Source organism: Octodon degus, unplaced genomic scaffold, assembly GCF_000260255.1.
Source record: "Octodon degus isolate 3935 unplaced genomic scaffold, OctDeg1.0 scaffold00103, whole genome shotgun sequence".
Taxonomy (NCBI): Eukaryota; Metazoa; Chordata; class Mammalia; order Rodentia; family Octodontidae; genus Octodon; species Octodon degus.
Genome location: NW_004524679.1, coordinates 1,078,009 through 1,095,079, shown reverse-complemented (window position 1 = coordinate 1,095,079; position 17,071 = coordinate 1,078,009). Strand labels below are relative to the sequence as shown.

Sequence of the window (17,071 nt, the reverse complement as noted above, 5' to 3'; positions counted from 1 at the left end):
GATTTCCATAATGGTTGCACCAGTCTACACTCCCACCAGCAGTGGAGAAGGGTTCCTTTTTCCCCACAGCCTCTCCAATATTTGTTGTTGGGTGATTTCTTTATGATAGCCATTCTTTCTGGGGTGAGATGATACCTCAATATGGTTTTGATTTGCATTTCACGAATGGCTGGTGATGTGGAGCATTTTTTATTATATTTATTCACTGCTTTAATTTCTTCCTCTGAGAAGTGTGTGTTCATCTTGGATGCCCATTTCTGGATTGGGTTTTAAATTTTGGGGTCCTAGTGTTTTTTAGTTTTTTATAGATTCTAGAGAGCAGACCTTTATCTGAGTACTTATTTGTCATGATTTTTTCCAAATTTGTTGGTTTCCTTTTCACTTTGCTGGTAATTTCTTTTGACATGAAAAAACTTCTCAGTAAGAGCAGGTCCCAGTTGTTAATTCTTTCAACTGTTTCCCGTGTGGTTTGATTTCTGTCCATGAACACTGCCTACCCCTATGTCTTGAAGAGTTCTTCCTACTTTTTCTTCCAGGAGATTTAGTGTCTCTGATTTAATGTTTAGATCTTTAATCCATTTTGACATTAGTTTGCTGCATGGAGACAGACCTGGGTCAAGCTTGAATTCTCGGCATGTAGAGAGCCAATTTTTCCAGCACCATTTGTTAAAGAGGCTATCTTTCTTCCACTGAGTATGTTTGGCCCTTTGTCAAAGATAAGGTGGCTGAGTGTGTTCGTAGGGGCTTCAGCGTCTTCTAATTTATTCCATTAATCCTCAGGTCTATTTTGATGCCCGAACCATCCTAATTCTATCACAGTAGCTTTGTAGTATAATTTCAAGTCAGGAATTGTAATGCCTCCTGCCTTGTCTTTATTGCCCAGATTTCCCTTTGCTATTCTAGGTCTTCTCCAGTTCCAGATATATTTTAGGAATGATTTCTCTATGTCTGCAAGGTTTGTCGGTTGTAGTCTGATAGGGATTGCATTAAATCTGTACAACAATTTTGGGAGTATGGCCATCTTCACAGTGTTGGTTCTTCCTATACAGGAGCATGGAATATCTTTTCATTTTCTGAAATCCTCTTTGATCACTTTTTTCAGAGTACTGCAATTTTCCTTGAGAAGAACTTTGTCTTCTTTAGTTAGATTAATTCCAAGGTATTTCGTTTTCCTCAGTGCTATTGTGAAAGGTATTGTTTCTCTAATTTCCCTCTTAGTGTGTTTGTTGACTGTGTAGAGGAATGCTATTGACTTTTGGGTATTGACTTTATAACCTGCTATGCTACTCAATTTCTGTATTAATTCTAGTAGTTTCTTGGTGGAGATTTTTGGGTCTTCCAAGTAAAGTATCATGTCATCTGCAAATAAAGATAATTTAACTTCTTCTTTGCCTATTCTTATTCCTCTTTTTTCTTTCTCTTGTCTAATGGCTGTAGCTAATGATTCCAGAACTATATTGAATAGGAGTGGTGATAGAGGACATACTTGTCTTGTACCAGATCTAAGAGTAAAAGATTTCAGTTTTTCCCCATGTAGGATTATGGTAGTTGTTGATTTTTCATAAGTGGCTTTTACCAGATTGAAGTAGAGGCCATCTATTCCAATTTTCTGTAGGACTTTGAACATGAATCAGTGTTGGACTTTTTCAAAAGCCTTTTCTGCATCAATGCATCATTAATTTCTCCTCTAATCTTTATGATTTCCTCCCGTCTTTGGGCTCTGGGTTTGGTTTGCTCTTCCTTTTCTAGTTGTTGAAGGTGCAGCATTAGGGTAGTTATTTGTTCCCGTTCTGTTTTCCTAATTTGTGAGTTCACAGCTATGAATTTCCCTCTGAGAACTGCTTTCTTCATGTCCCATAAATTACTTTAAGTTGTGCTTGAATTTTCATTGAATTGTACATATTGTTGAATTTCTTGTTTAATTTCATCTGTGACCCATTGATTGCTGAGTAGGATGTCATTAAATTTCCATGTATTTAAGGTTGTTTTTCTGGTTTCTTTTGTCATTTATTTCAAGTTTTATTGCACTGTGGTCAGATAATGTGCATGGGATAATTTCTGTTTTTGTTTGCATATACTTAAGCATGACCTATGGATCTGTATGTGTTCTATTTTAGAAAATGACCTATGTGCAGCTGAGAAAAATGTGTATTTAGCTGTGTTTGGGTGGAACACTAAATTCAGGGATTTCTTTTCTTATTTCCAATCTGAGTTCCTCTATAACTTTCTGCAGCTGTTTCTTTATTTCAGAAGCTGTTGATTCATTGCTTTCAGCTGTGTGATTCCCAATTCGTTCTGTGTTAGTGTGCTCTGCACTTTTTACGGGTGGGGTTGAGTTCTGAGGTTGCTTTTTGTTCCTTCTCATCATCTACAAAGTCATTTTGTGTAGCACTGTCTTCTGACCTTTGTTGTAGATCTTCGTTGTAGTTATAACCTTAGCATGTACTGAAGTTCAGGTGCAGATCTACAAAGTCTGGATTTATCCAGCTGTGCCTGGCTTAGGTCTGGCTGCTGTGCTCAGCTCCTTCCCACTGCTGCCCTTGAGGGTGAACCCGTTGTGCCCCTGTGGCAAGATGTTCTGCTGCTGGACTAGCTGGGTGATTCTATCCTCTACCCTCTCTGTAGGGATTGCAGCTGCAGGGTTACACCCCTGTCCTGTATGCCAGGCCTGAGCTGAGCCTGGAAAGGACAAGGTGGAATAGGGGAGAGAGGAAGCTCTCCCACACACTCACTGGGTCTGGGCTAGGATTGCGTCTGGGAGTTCTCAGAACGTGGCAGAAATTCCTACTCGTGGGGCGGGTGGGGGAGGTGCTGCGGAGTGGTGGGGGGCGTCCCAAGGGGGTGGAAGACGGTCTCACCCACGCTGCGCCTTGGCTGGTACCTGGAGTCGGTCCCGCTGGCGCAGGGTAGCCCTCACTTTCCTTTTAATTGTGTTATACCTTTCTATTTGTATTTCTTCTTTTGAGTTCTTGTACTAGGGAGACTATATGTTATTTACATGTGTGAGTCTGGTTTATTTTACTTATGAGTATATCTTCAAGTGGAAATCCACTTAAATACCAATGCTTCAAGTTTATCATTCTTTATAGCTGAATAATACTCCATTGTATAAAAATATCACATCTTTTTCATCCATTCTTCAGGTGACGGGCATCTTGTTTGTGTCCAAGATTTGGCTATTACAAATTGTGCTGCTATAAACATAGGTACACATATATTACTATGATATGATGTTTTTCAGTTCCTCCAAGAAAATTCCCAGTAGGGGGATAGCTGGCTTGAATGGGATTTCCAAGGACTGCTTTTATTGTATCCCGTAGATTCTGATATATCCCTCTTGCACTGTTGTTATTTGATTGTAGGAAATATCTAATTTATGTTTTAATTTCTTGGTGATCTATTCATCACTAAGTGGGTATTCTTTGATTTTCATGTGTTTCTGTATTTTCTTTGATGTCTTTTGCTGTTGATTTCTAGTTTTGTTCAAAGATAATCTAATGATATAAATGGGATGATTTCAGTCACTTTGCATTTACTTAAGTAGTCTCATTGGGCTATTATGGGCTCTATTTTGAAGTCTTATGTTCTCCTGAGAATCATGTGTGTTCTAGGTTGTTGGTGGGAAGCACTGTAAATATCTATTAAGCCTTTTGACCCAATGTTTTGATTCCACTCTGATATTTATTTATTAATTTTTATTTTGTTGATTTGTTTATTTTGTGACCCTGGAATACTTCAGTTCCCCATTTTGATTATTCTTGTGCTTGTTTGATTTTTCATATCTATTATTGTTTCTTTTATGAAGTTAAATGTGCTGGTATTTGGTGCATATACAGTTATGCTTGTTGTCTTCTTATTGAATTGTTCATTCACCAGTGTGTCATTATCTTTTTGTCTCTTCTGACTAGTTTGATGTGAAATCCACTTTTCTGCTATTAGAATAATTAGTCCTGTTTTTTTCTCAATTCTTATTCCACAAAATGTTGTTTTCCACCCTTTGAGTATGAGTCTATGAATTTCCTTTTTGGCTAAGTGTGTTTCCACTTGAAACATATAGTTGTATCTTGCTTCTCAATTTCATCTACTAATGTTTATTTTGATTGGTGATTTGTGATCATTCACAATGATGGTTTTACCTTATAGATAATGACTTATCCTTCTTGGTATATTATTTTCCTGCTATTGATTCCCTTTCTTTCCCCTTTTAAAACTTCTCACTGCACAAGGTGGATTTATTCCATTGTACTTTTAGGCCTTGTTTGCTTTATTATCTCTTTCTAGAATATCAACAAGAACTTTTTGCAGTACTGCGTTCATGGTAATAAAATTCTTTAGGTGTTGCTTATCATGAAATTATCTTATATTTCCATCAATTTGAAAGATGACTTTGTTTCTTTTTCTTTTTTCCATTTTCTTTTGCTTTTCTTTTTTTTTCTTTTTGTGCTTTTTTTCTTCTTCACTCAGACCCAATTTATCAACTCTCTCTAGGAGCAATCTGTTAATTGAAAACATTAGCATCACTCTAATGAAAAGTAATTTTGAAAGATACAATAATCCACATTGGACATTTTTTCTTTTAGAAACTGAAACAGCACACCAAGCCTTATTTTACATTAAGGTTTGTGTTGAGAATTCTGCTTTAATTCTAAGAGATTTTGGAATGCAGATGATTTTTCTTGCTTTCTAACACCTTTAAGTTTGTGTTCTTTTGTTGAATTTCTGGAACATTAACTTTGACATCTTAGTGTAGTTCTTTTCTGATCATGGCTACTTGTTGTTCCATACTCCTCACTTTTGGTGTGTGAAATTCTCTTCCCATGCTTGGAAGGTTTTCTTCTTTTACTTCTGCAAACATATATAATAGCATTTGTGCTATCATCTGAGGTTTATTCACTCTTGATTTTTACTTTTTAATTTCTAGCAGCTCATGGACTCATCTTTCATGCTTCATGTTAATTTTAAGGTATTTCTCATTAGTTTGTCGCCAACCACATCCTTGTCTTCTAGGTTTGACAATCTAATCTCAAACTGGCCATTTCTTCTGCCTACACTTTCAACAATTTTAATCTCCTGAATTTGTTTGGAACACTTATGGAATCTGTAGTGGATCTTCATAGATTGGATTTCTTTCTTTAGTTCCTTTTGTTTTTTATTAATATCTTTTCTAGACTTGATAATATTTGTTTTATTAGGCTCACTATCTCTTTTTCCACACATTTCATTCACCGAAATAATTATTTGTGTTACCTGCACTGCTACCATTTCAGGTGTTTTGCCTGCTTGGATTCTGATTTAATTGCATCCAATGCCCCTGCATTTGCTTTGGAAGAGTTCAAAGCTTTTGGTCACATGTTTCTTCTGTGTTTTATTTTCACTCTTGTTTTTGTGTCTGTTCTGAGGCTTGCAGTTTGCTTATAGTGAGTCTTTATTGTTAGACTATAAACATCACTAAATGATGTCTCCTTTTCACTTATGTCCAGTAGGTGTCGCTAGCTATTAGACTTTAGGTTTGTACCTGGCTGAAACCATCTTTTTACTAGGGAGTGTAGATTTCAAGGTATTTACCCCAATCAATACCTGTGTCTTTAGAAATGGACCACTATATTGTATATGACCTCCAGGCAATCTAGATATTTGTATATATTAAAAAACAACTGATAACAACAACTATGTCTGCTTTGTTAAAGGAGTAAATCAGCAAAAACAAAGTTCAATTTAAGCTGGATGACAAATGCAATTTTTGTATCTGACAAGGTCAGTCAAATCCCCTCAGGATTTACTCTGAAACCCTGTACCACAGTTTTTAGATCCTTTGTCAGTGTCAGCCATGTGGATGAGTCACAGCCATTGGTTGAGCAATGTGATCTCTGTGAAAGCCTGAGAGAATGTTTTCTCTCTAGGTGACTCTCCTTAGGTGTATTATACATCATCTATCACTTTTCTCTGTAACCCCATGATCTCCTTGATCACAAAATTTTGGACACCACTAAGGTATAGGATGTTACAGTACAGGTTTTCTTATGTCCTGAGTCCTCACTGACCTTGAATGGCTAGGACCAAAATGTAGCTCTTCTTTTTCTCTAATTTTTGGTCTGCAGACAAATGCAAAGAACTAATATCACAGCACATTTAGCTATACAAAAAAGACTCTAGAACAAACTAGAAATTAATATGAATAAATTCCTACTCAACAAAGTAATTTTTATCCACTTATAATAGAGCATTCTTGAACTGTAGAAAGATACTGGTAAGTATCTACAAATCCAGGGCCGGGGAGAGGGCTCAGTAGAATAAGAGCTTCCCTGGCAAGCACAAGGACCTGAGTTCAATCTCCACTTCCACCAAAAAGTAAAAGTATCTGCAAATCCATATAGGTTAATTCTTATGCTATAGTAACTCAGTTCATGATTCTGGTCACAAACAAAATTGGTCATGAAAGACATTTCTCTATAAGATTTAATAAAATTTATGTGAATCCAAACTGGACCTTATGTGTGTTTAAACTAAAATAATATCAAAGGAAGAATTTTGTAAGATTCATTTCAATATTCTCCACTGTATCAACCTCATCAACAAAACCTGGACAGTTGTCACCTTCAATTACTTCTACTTTAGACCTTTCAATTTTATGTTTAGTGATACATTCTGGTCAGTTTTCTTTAGGCTGAGCTGTCCTGCAGTTTGGAACATTCCAGGTTTTGTCAGTTAAGTTCATGCACAGGAAGACATTGAAGTGATTCTTCCAGAATGCTTTCAGGGTCAAGAGCATCTCTTCAGTAAGAGTAAAACACTTAGTATAAAGCACCTTTGCATAAAACATCTTGAGGTTGCAGATCAAATGCTGGCCTATGAACTGCAGAGTTGGTGTTGTTTTGAAGGGGAGCAACTTGGTTTTTATGAAGCTGTAATGTAATCAAATCATCCACAAAGGCTGGAGTATATGACAGGTATAGTGTATCTGAAGAAGACATCTTTCAGGTAGCTTGTTGTCAAAATGTTTCTTAGTCATGGATGTGAACACCTCATGCATCCATTCCATGAGAAATTACCTTGTCATCCAAGCTTTCACAATGACCTTTCACATGAGAAGTTGTTGGACCTTGTTCATATTCTAGAACTTGAATGCATGAGGTGTCTGAAAATGGTACTCCAGTAGTGATGTGTCTGACTTCAGATCAGCATACACATTCACATACAGTGAAGTGGTCACTCTATGCTTAATGAAATTGTGTCTCAGAATTATCTTTTCCTTTTACATGATGTAAGTTTTTCTGGTATCTACTTCGAGAAGAGCCCTATATAATCATAATTGAACACTTGTTGATCAATGTAGTCTTCTGTCTTCATGAATTCCGTGAATTCTTTCTCATAGGATTCTGAAGTAGCTTTTTCAGAACTGGAAGATGAGTCATATATTATCACACTGGGGAGGCCACTTATTTCATGGACTTTCTCAAGTCAACATCTACTGGCTTTAAATTCATCACATTGCACTCATAGTGGTATTTTATTGTAACAAAACACTGCAATTTCCTGGCTTTTTCACAGATGGTGGCTTCTTTTATTTTCTTAGTTACTTTTCTAATACCTGAGCCAAAATACTTGACACCCAAAGTTAAAGGAAGAAAGTTTTATTTAGATCACAGTTGCTAGAGCTTTCTCTTCATAATCTGCTGACTTCAAGATAGAGAGGCAAGTGTTCATAGCAGTAGAATACATCAAAACAATGACAGCGAAGGAGCAAAGAAAGAAACCTCTTTCAGTCCCTTATATTGTATTCAAGCTACTGACCCTAGAGCAGGTGTAGTATGCATACACTTAATTACAGCAGTGTAATGTGTATTTTAATTTTTTTTTTATTTTCTTGCCAGGCAAGTGCAAGGGTCTGAGTTCAATCCATGGTTCCACCAAAAAAAATATTTTATGTAATGTGAATCAGTCTCAAAATCTAGATTCAGTCACCTCAGGAATTCCTACTTACTGTGACTACATGAGGATTTGGGGGACATGTAAACACAAATCATAACACACTTTCAACCACAGCAACACAAGTTTTCCATGTCTTCTACCATTTGCGTCCTTGCTTGGTTGACATCGTTACACCTTTTGCCACATCAGTTTCATTGACAGTGTTTTCATTCTTCAAAAGAGTTGAGATTGTCAACTTTGCTATCTTGTACTCTTAAGGCCAGATCAGTCACATAAACACCATACTTATATTTTTCTACAATTTACTTCTTCATTTCAGAGGTTGTTTTCTTCAAAACATTCTCACAATTCTTATTTTGCATTCTCTTATTAACTTCATTATTTATATGCACGTTTTTCTTATATTCGCTATTGCTCTGCACATTTTGCTTACCTTCATCACTACTCTACATTTCCACTTTACCACCATCCTCATGCTGCACTTTCTTTGGAGCCATTGGTTGATTGAATAATGCTGTATAGTACTGTATACACTAAAAAGCACACAAAAATCTTTGCGACACTTGAACCCAGCTCTGCCACAGCTGTGACTTTGACTAGAAGTGGCCAAAACCATGTGTCAGAGCAAGGAAGTTGTCTGTTTCATTTTCTTGCAGGGGATATGCCCATATTTGTGTTCATCACAAAATATGAAGATGAAAAGGTGGCAAAATTAGAACAGAAGATCCTATTAAGAAGTTAAAAAATACTAGAATTAGATAATACTAAGGAAACAAGTTGAGGAAGAAACAGGAAAAAAAGACCGAAGGAGGACCTATTCACATTTTTTTAAAGTGATATTTTTTAAAGAGCAACATCAAAATTGGTGATAACACTCTAATCTTCACTGAAATTGAAGCCCAGCCTGATAGCTCAACAGACAACAGTGAAGTCTTAGGTGAAGAGCAGCGGCTGGGGTTCAATCCCCCATGTGTCGGGCTGGCTCCTCCTACAGGGTGTACTGAGATGGCCATTAAGACTGGGCATGGTGGTGCACATCTGTAATCCCAGCACTTGGGAGGCTGAAAATAGGAGAATCACTAAGAGTCTGATCTAGTAGTGAGACCCTGAACATCCTGTAGATCCTTCCCTAAAATACACAAAAATATTGAAACAGAATTTTAAAATAATACCAATAGTGCAGACAAATCAGATCAAATAGGGAGAAATAAAAATCAAGAAGTTGTATAGGCTTCCAGGAGAGGTGTGTTTTTTCTTCAGAGCCTTCTAGAATCTTTAATCTAAGAAGTCAAGTTGCCTTTTTCCCCTCCTTATAACCTGTGCATGGTGCAGTGATTTCTGTGAATGAGGGGTCCTCTGTCTGTCAAACTCAAAACATATGCAAATGAGAAGTATTGATATTAGAATCTGTGTGACTACTTGAATGGGCTAATGGTACCTGGTATGGATTTTGACTGGTTGGAGATACATGTAGTATGGCAAATGTTATTCATGTATTTGTGGATCCAGTTTAAAACACCAGAAGAAGGCTTGTACCATGCTCAGTACAGACCTTGGTGTGCCTGAGAATGATATAATAAGATTCTGGCAGGGCCATAAAGTACACCAGACACAAGCTGTGGTCTCCACAGGTCCAGAGCACTATAAAATCAGGTGAACTTTTCACAGATGCTGAGATCAAAACTGACCACTTGCATAATGTGCTATGTTGAGTCTCAGGACTGTGGCTAGGTACAAGACAGAGACTTTAATTTGTTCAGAGTTAGGGTGGGGCTTCTGTCACTGAATGAGGTATACAGCCAATCTGGAGCTCCAAGCAGTCATTCAGGAAGGCCTAGGGCTCCGCTGTGGAGACCCAGGCTGCCAGCACAAATGTTGGATATCAGCTCATCTCTTACAGCTCTATGAATAGTGGGGGGCAATAAATACAGGGGGAGCTCAAGTAAGCCCAGGATGCCAGACACAGGCTGAAATAGGACAGATATTAACTCTGTAGGACCACTGAAATTCCTGTTTGGCAAAGCAATTTGAAGTACTTATCAGTGACACAGGCATACCCCAGGGTCCAATATTGATGACTCCAAGCACAAAGATCTGGTGAATTCTGCCCTTACTATTATCCTTCCTCTGCCTAAGGGCAGGTGGGTGGGGAAAAAGCCTCTCCCACCCTTGGTATGCACAAGTGAGTATGCTGCCTGATCTGTTAATCTGCTCTTGCAAGGAAGGCACAATTGACAGAGCAGCTGCAATTGGAGTCACCATCTGATGCAGTTTACAGTAATCTACCCTCATTTTCCAAGACATTCCTTTCTTCTTCTGCACAGACCAAAATGAGAGAATTATACGGAGACATGTTGAGTTTGTCTAGTTGTCCCTGTAAAACCTCATGCAGGCATGGCCAGACTTCTACAGTTTGTGATTAACTCATCATGCACTGAAATTATGGGTATAAATGCTGCTGGATTTTTGAGTGTGAGTACTATATCCAGCCAGGAGCAGATAACCTGAATGCAGTATAATAGAGACAGACTTGTTCTCTGTTGCCATTGTTGCTGTTACTCCTCACATTTGCTCTTGCTGTTTTGCTGCTTCCTGCTGCCATGTACTACTGCACTCTGACATGTGCCAGTCTGCCATGGAGCCACGTGAGTATGGACTGAAATGACCAGTTGCTGTGAGTTATATAAAACATTCCTTCCTTCATGTTAAGTGTCAGGTACTTGTTACAGGAAGGAGAAAAGAGTAACCAAGACAGAATTTGGTACCAGAGAAGTGGGGTCATTGCTGTGGCTAAATACGTCCATGTGGATTACAAGCTTTTGGGAATGACTTATGGGAAGAGATAGAAAATTTTTGGAGATGTTGCCTACAAGAGAAGCGATGAAACAGCTTCACTTGTTCTATATGTGAGATTCTGGTCAGACTCCAGACCAGAAATCTGATAAAAATCCTGCCTCTAAAAAACATGCCAGGAAATTTTCTGCTGAGAAGAAGGACTGCATTGGTTGTTGTACTCTGGATAATTTGTGCTATGGAATGGAGAATGTTTGTCTGCCTTTTGGTCATGTCCAGAGACTTTGCTTGAGGCTGAGATTAAGCATGGTGGACTGATTAATCCTTCAAAAGTAATTTCAAAGCAGCCAAATATTGAGGCAGTAGCATGGCTGTTGTTGGGGGCTTTTAGCCAGATTTGTGTTGAAAAGTAAGAGCAAAGAGTCCAGCAGGAAGATTTAAAATGTCTGTTTGGCCAAAAAGGAAGCTCCAATAAATCTGTGGAATTCAAAGAAAGAGCAGAGATGTTCTCCATTGCCAGAAGGAACTAGACAGTGGAAAGGATTGCCTGAGGGCATCACTGGAGACACCAGGTCTCCACCCTTTGCAGCCTCAGAATTGCAAAGGTCAGTGACTTTGCCTTGAGGGAAAAACTGCAGAGTCCCGTGTTCTAGAATGTAGGCAGTGGCCACACCAGGCTCCAGAATGGAGCCAGCAGTGAGAATTTATACTTTGGAATCACAATCAGAGGGGTTCAATGATCTAGGCACTCAAGCCCTACAGCCAAATGAGAAGAAAGCCTGACTATTGTTCCAGCTTATGGAAGACATTGGCATCATCCAAAATGCCCTATTTTAAGAAGCAGAGTCATGCAAGCTTGGCTGGATTTCTAGAGTTTGTGATTAACTCATGATCCACTGGGATTATGGGTATGAGTGCTGCTGAGATTATAGGTTTGAGTACTACACCTACCCTGGGGCAGAGAGCCTGAATGGAACTTAAGAGACACAGACTTGCTCTCTGTTGCCATTGTTGCTTTCACTCTTCCTTTTTGCCCTTGCTGTTTTACTGCCCTGTGCCGCTGCCTTCTGCCATGTGCCACTGTAACTTGGAGCCAAGTGAGTATGGACTGAAATCTTCAGTAACTGTGAACTAAAAAAAAACTTTCCTTCCTTCATTCTGAGTGTCAAGTACCTGTCCCAGTGACAAGAAAAGAGTAATGGAAACACTCTGTGTCCTTCAGGTCCTCAATAGTGTCACTGTATCAGGAGTGGCTGAGCTGAAGTTCATTCCAGGCATGCAGAGCTGAGAGCCCTGAACATCTAAGGAACATCCCAAGGGCACCCAAGGTGAGCACTTGTTCCCATCTTGAGAACATGGGGCCTGAGAGGTGAACTAGATTATATAAAAGTAGCTTCTCCTGACAGCAAACTGCCCAGCATATAAATAAATATGTTTTAGTCATGGAGCAGTTCTTTTTGTCAACAAGAGAGAAAGCTTCATCTGATCCCAGCTTTCAGTATCATGTATTCTTCACCTTTTCACCACCCTTCATGATCCTCACTACAGGAGGTTTGAAATCCTTGCTGGTCCTGGTAGCACTAATCTCTGCAATCCATTCATGGATGTGATTCTCTTTTAGTTTACTATTTTACTAGGTAAAAGCAACTGTAATGGCTTCTATTTGGTCATTTCAATTTTAACCTTTATGCTATAGGTTAAGGAGCCAATGTGAGGCTCCTGCCAATTGCTAAGTGTATCTTTTCAAATGATACATTCTGGAACTGAAGAAATGACTACAAGGTGGATTTGAGAACCTATTGGACCTACTGAGATGCAGACTACTTAAAACATCATTGATCTCCTGATCTCCACAGAGTAATATAGCGTGTAAAGAATGACCCAGAGACTGAAGCCATGATGAAGATCACATTTTAGTCCTCTACCTGCAGGCAACCTAACATTGGAGTGAATATCAGAAAATATCTAAAAAGAGGATTGAATATATATATATATATATATATATATATATATATGTTTGGAGGTACAATTTTAAAGAATCTCAAAAAATCTTAATAAAATATGTGAGTTTAAGGCTGCAGGGGTAATTAATGCAGGTTGAAACACAGAGCTGGTGTAAAAGGACTGTAGGGTGACCTTAAACCTCACATTAAACTTTTTAGTGTCCCATCTTCTTGCTTACCAAGGGAAAGCCAGTGGCAGTAATGACAAGTCCTGACAAGTCCATTGTTTGTTAAGCAGTTCAGTGTCCCTGTTAGGTCACTCTCAGGCCAGTTACCACACACAGAAGGGGAATAGGAATAAGTTTCTCCTTCATTCAAGAAGTTTTGGATCTGTAAGCTGGCTCAAACCCATGAAGTGGTTGAGAAGACATTATTACCTGTTACTATGACTCAAAATAGGTTTCTGTTTATTTTCTCTTAAAATTCTTGATTATAAATATAGTGAAAACTTGGTTGGATCATCCTGTATTTCACTTTTGCGGATACCATGTCTGATCAGTCAATGCCACAACTCCATGTGTCTCAGACTATTTGGTCATTGTTCTGCTTCTGCTGCCCATTATGGAAAAGTGCGTGTGTGAAGGACCACCAGGGCAACTCTCCTTGAAACAGAAGTTGTTTCCAATTTGGCTGTGCCTGGCCCTGTTTCCTTGTATTGATAAGTACAGAGCCAGCCAAGATTTTTCCATATCCTTCAATTTAATATCATCAAGGCATATTGGTCTAGCCAAGGTGCTAGTGGTGGTCTTTGAAGATGGCACGTGTGTTTTCCTGATAACCCACAACTGCTGCTCTTTAACATGATCTGGGTTGATATAGGCTGGGATTGAGCCTTGAAATAGAGGCTACAACTTCCTGCGGCTTGAAAGATTACACATCAGATGTGAAGCACCAGACACCAAATCATTAGATACTGTCTCAGTAGCATAATGCAAATTAATTTTTCTGCATATCTTTCTCTCTGCATATCTTAGAAGTAAATGCAAGCCTTCTACCTAGCTGAGCTCACAGTACTGACCTACCTCCTGAAATTCTCAGTCATTCATCCTCAAACCACTCCTCCTTCATGACTGAATAAAACCTGAGTTCAAACCTAGGTTGAGGCCTTTCTTCCAGATATCCATTACCATGGCTGAACTTAGTACCCTTTGGCTCCCCATACCTATAAATATACCTTAGTGTTTTTATTCTCACCTTGTGTTGTACTGTTAGTTATAGACTGTAATTAACTTGATGGGATTCCAATAACATATTTTGGGATTACAAATATAAAATTCTTGGACTGAGATGAGGACAAAAAGGGCCTCCTACATACATGCATTTCGCCTTTGCAGTTAAGTGCTGCCACTTGTGCCTGCAACTCCAGGATACAATTAAATACAATGCTCTCAAATTTTGCAATTGACTAAATGTGCTTCATGCTAAAAGGTTTGGCATACAGGAAAGTGTAATCATAGTGTATGTTGGGGATGCTGTTGCTCCTCTCGTCAGTTCTTCAAGGTGCTATGGAAAGTTACATTTTCTTAATAATCCATTTGTGCAGGATTAGGTATTGAACAAGACAAAACCACTCCAGCATTCTCTTTTCTCCAAACCTTTGAATACACTTATCAACAGTTAACCATATACTATCATCTAATTCATTGACAGTGTATCATATTTTGATCCATACTTCTGCAAACCAGGCAAATAAATCATTAACGTCTATTTTTTACCTCTATGAACTGCAACATTAAATTCATAATGTCTGCTTAATAGACCTATATCAACACTCAGCCTGTTCTGGACGTATATTTTAACACAAGCATTTAACATCTATAAAATCCATTCTGACACTTGTTCATCAGCTCTCAAAATATAACTGTTGAGAAAATCAAGAAATTTTTAGGGAGAACAGTGGATCTCCTCATGGGTAATACTATATACCTCACTCATAGGCGCCTTCTGTGGCATGAGTCTAGTTACAGACCTAGAGGCAAATGTGTGTGATGAGCAACAGTCCTACGGACTGTCAGCATCATCAAGCTTGTTTAACATTGGATTAGTGTACTCAGGTATACCAGGACAGTCCCATACCACAGTGACTGTGGGTGGGGTTGCCACCACCACTGTGCAGGCGATTTCTTCCTCTGGCAAAATAATCTCTTTACTATCAGAGCTCAACACCACAGCTTTTAAAGATTCGCCCAAACATATCTATCCTAGTTTATAGGCTCTGATTTTTCCTAATCAATACACTTCAGGTAGTCTTCAAAGATAACCATTAAAATTATGCTATATTTCAGCCAATGAGATCACTTGGGCCTGAATGGGTTTCTGCAATATTGACCATGCAGCTAAAGGATAAGTGATTCTCTTTCAGAGCAAACTTAAGAACTTAAAATCTTTACGTGTATCTGCAGCTAGAAATTTGAATATTTGAGATGCTTATTTTCTTTTATTAATTCATCCTCATAGAAAACTTTGGAATCCCTGTGGATATTTTGCAGTCATTGTGTTCCTTCACTAGTTTGTCCAGAAATGCTAAAGCAAGCAGACAACAGCATCGTATTTCCCCCTCAGCCTAGTTAGTCAGAAATATTATATATGGAGTCTCTAAATTCCTTTTATCTTATAAGAAGTGAATTAGGATAATCAAATTGTTCTACATTGAATGTTATTTGAAATAATACACCCCGAGGAGTTTTACTACTACACACAATATCAGGATAACTATGACATCTTTAGGTCTCCGCAAATTAGATAACCAACTCAAAGAACAACTCAAGCCATTAAAGAATTTCAGTTTTAAAGTACTTTTCCTGTAGCTCCACTCCAGGTATGAAGATTTGTTTCAGTTATCACTTACTAGACAAACAGATTGAATGCAATATATACAAATATATATGAATTTACAAGATTGTCTTGCAAAGGCCACCAACAGGGTCAGGTGTGGAAGAGTGCAAAATAGCTGTCTGTGTGCTGGAGAGCCAAAGGATCCACTCAAAGATCTGGAGTTCACTGTAATGTCCCATGTGAGTTTGTATCGAAAGGCAAAGGATCTGCAATGGAATGCTTAGAGTCTATACAGAGGTTGAAGAGTCTGCACTGTAAGCCAAAAAAAAATCTTATCTTCCAAGTTGAAGGAGATGACTAGAGCTCCTCTGAAGAAACAAAAGTGAGCCTTCCTTCCTTGTGTCCCTTTTATTCTATTCAGGCTGCAAAGTTATTACTCAGACCCAATGTCTCAATTACCCTTCTGTCATTAGGGCAAACACCCAATGCCCAAAATGAAGGAAGGAAAGAGTTGTTTTGTTATTTTTTAGCTCACAGATAGTTGAAGGTTCAGTCCATGCTCAGCTGCCTCCAAAGTAGAGTCACATATGGTAGAGAGCAACCACTCAATGTGGTGGAAAAGAGCACCAGCAAATGGAGAAGCAGCAGCTGTGGCAGGTATGGTACCTTCTCTCCCTCCTCACACTGTGATGCAAATTACCCACCTCAGGTCCAGAGTGCAGCACTCACACCTACAATTCCATCATTGGATCAAGAATCAATAACAAACTCCATAAGCCACCCCACGACTGTATGAGGTTTTGGAAAGACAACTAGACACAAACTGTAACCCTCATGGTTGATCTTCTGTCTTAAGTAAATCTGTTCAGCCATATCAGGAGATATGCTGATGCAACTGGACATTTTTTACTCAAGTTAACACAATCATTTAAATATCAGAAGGTTTAAAACCTAATTCCACATGGTTGTGAAAGAGAATAGTTTTTAATCCTGAGATTGCACATACAATAGAAATAAATTAAAGTAGTATGTTTGGAGTAATCAATATCCCCAAATTGTGATCTTCTAATATCATTTAGTGCTTTGGTCTATCAGGTTTGTCAAAACATATCAAGAAGTAATTCCCGGGCTGGCCAGATAGCACAGCAGATTAAAGTGCCTGATTAGGCAGACCACAAGGACTGGGGTTTGATCCCTGGCACCACAAGCCCTGATGGTCCTGCCCTGGGGTGCACTGAGAGGGCAAGTGAGACTGGGCATGGTGGTGCATGCCTGTAATCCCAGGGCTTTGAGACGCTGAAAATGGGATGATGAATTTGAATCCAATCTACATAGTGAGACCATGTAGACCCTGTACGAAATTCATAAAAAAGTAATTCCATAAGACAGTCTGCATCTGTGTAGTATATCAAAATTAAAGAGTTCTTGGGGGGTAGGATTTTCTGCCGAGTTCCGGGAGCCCCCAGACCCAGTCCTAGCCCAGGTCCAGAATTGCTGCCGACTTCCGGGAACCCCCAGACCCAGTCCTAGCCCAGGTCCGCAGCAGGAAGGAGCTGAGCACAGCAGCCAGA

The 17,071-nt window shown here is 38.8% G+C and overlaps 1 long non-coding RNA gene and 1 other non-coding gene across 2 annotated transcripts in view; one reads left to right on the top strand and one right to left on the bottom strand.

Moving 5' to 3' along the window:
* LOC111818813 overlaps positions 1 to 6,013 on the top strand; it is a 9,303-nt gene extending 3,290 nt beyond the window's left edge. The window contains exons 2-3 of the long non-coding RNA XR_002822711.1: positions 2,983 to 2,989; positions 5,998 to 6,013. This is a non-coding gene — a long non-coding RNA (uncharacterized LOC111818813). The remainder of the gene's footprint in view (positions 1 to 2,982; positions 2,990 to 5,997) is intronic.
* On the bottom strand, positions 4,457 to 4,526 carry LOC111818822. Its single transcript, XR_002822714.1, has one exon. It is a non-coding gene; the product is annotated as a small nucleolar RNA SNORD56 (small nucleolar RNA).
* Positions 6,014 to 17,071: the final 11,058 nt, after the last annotated feature.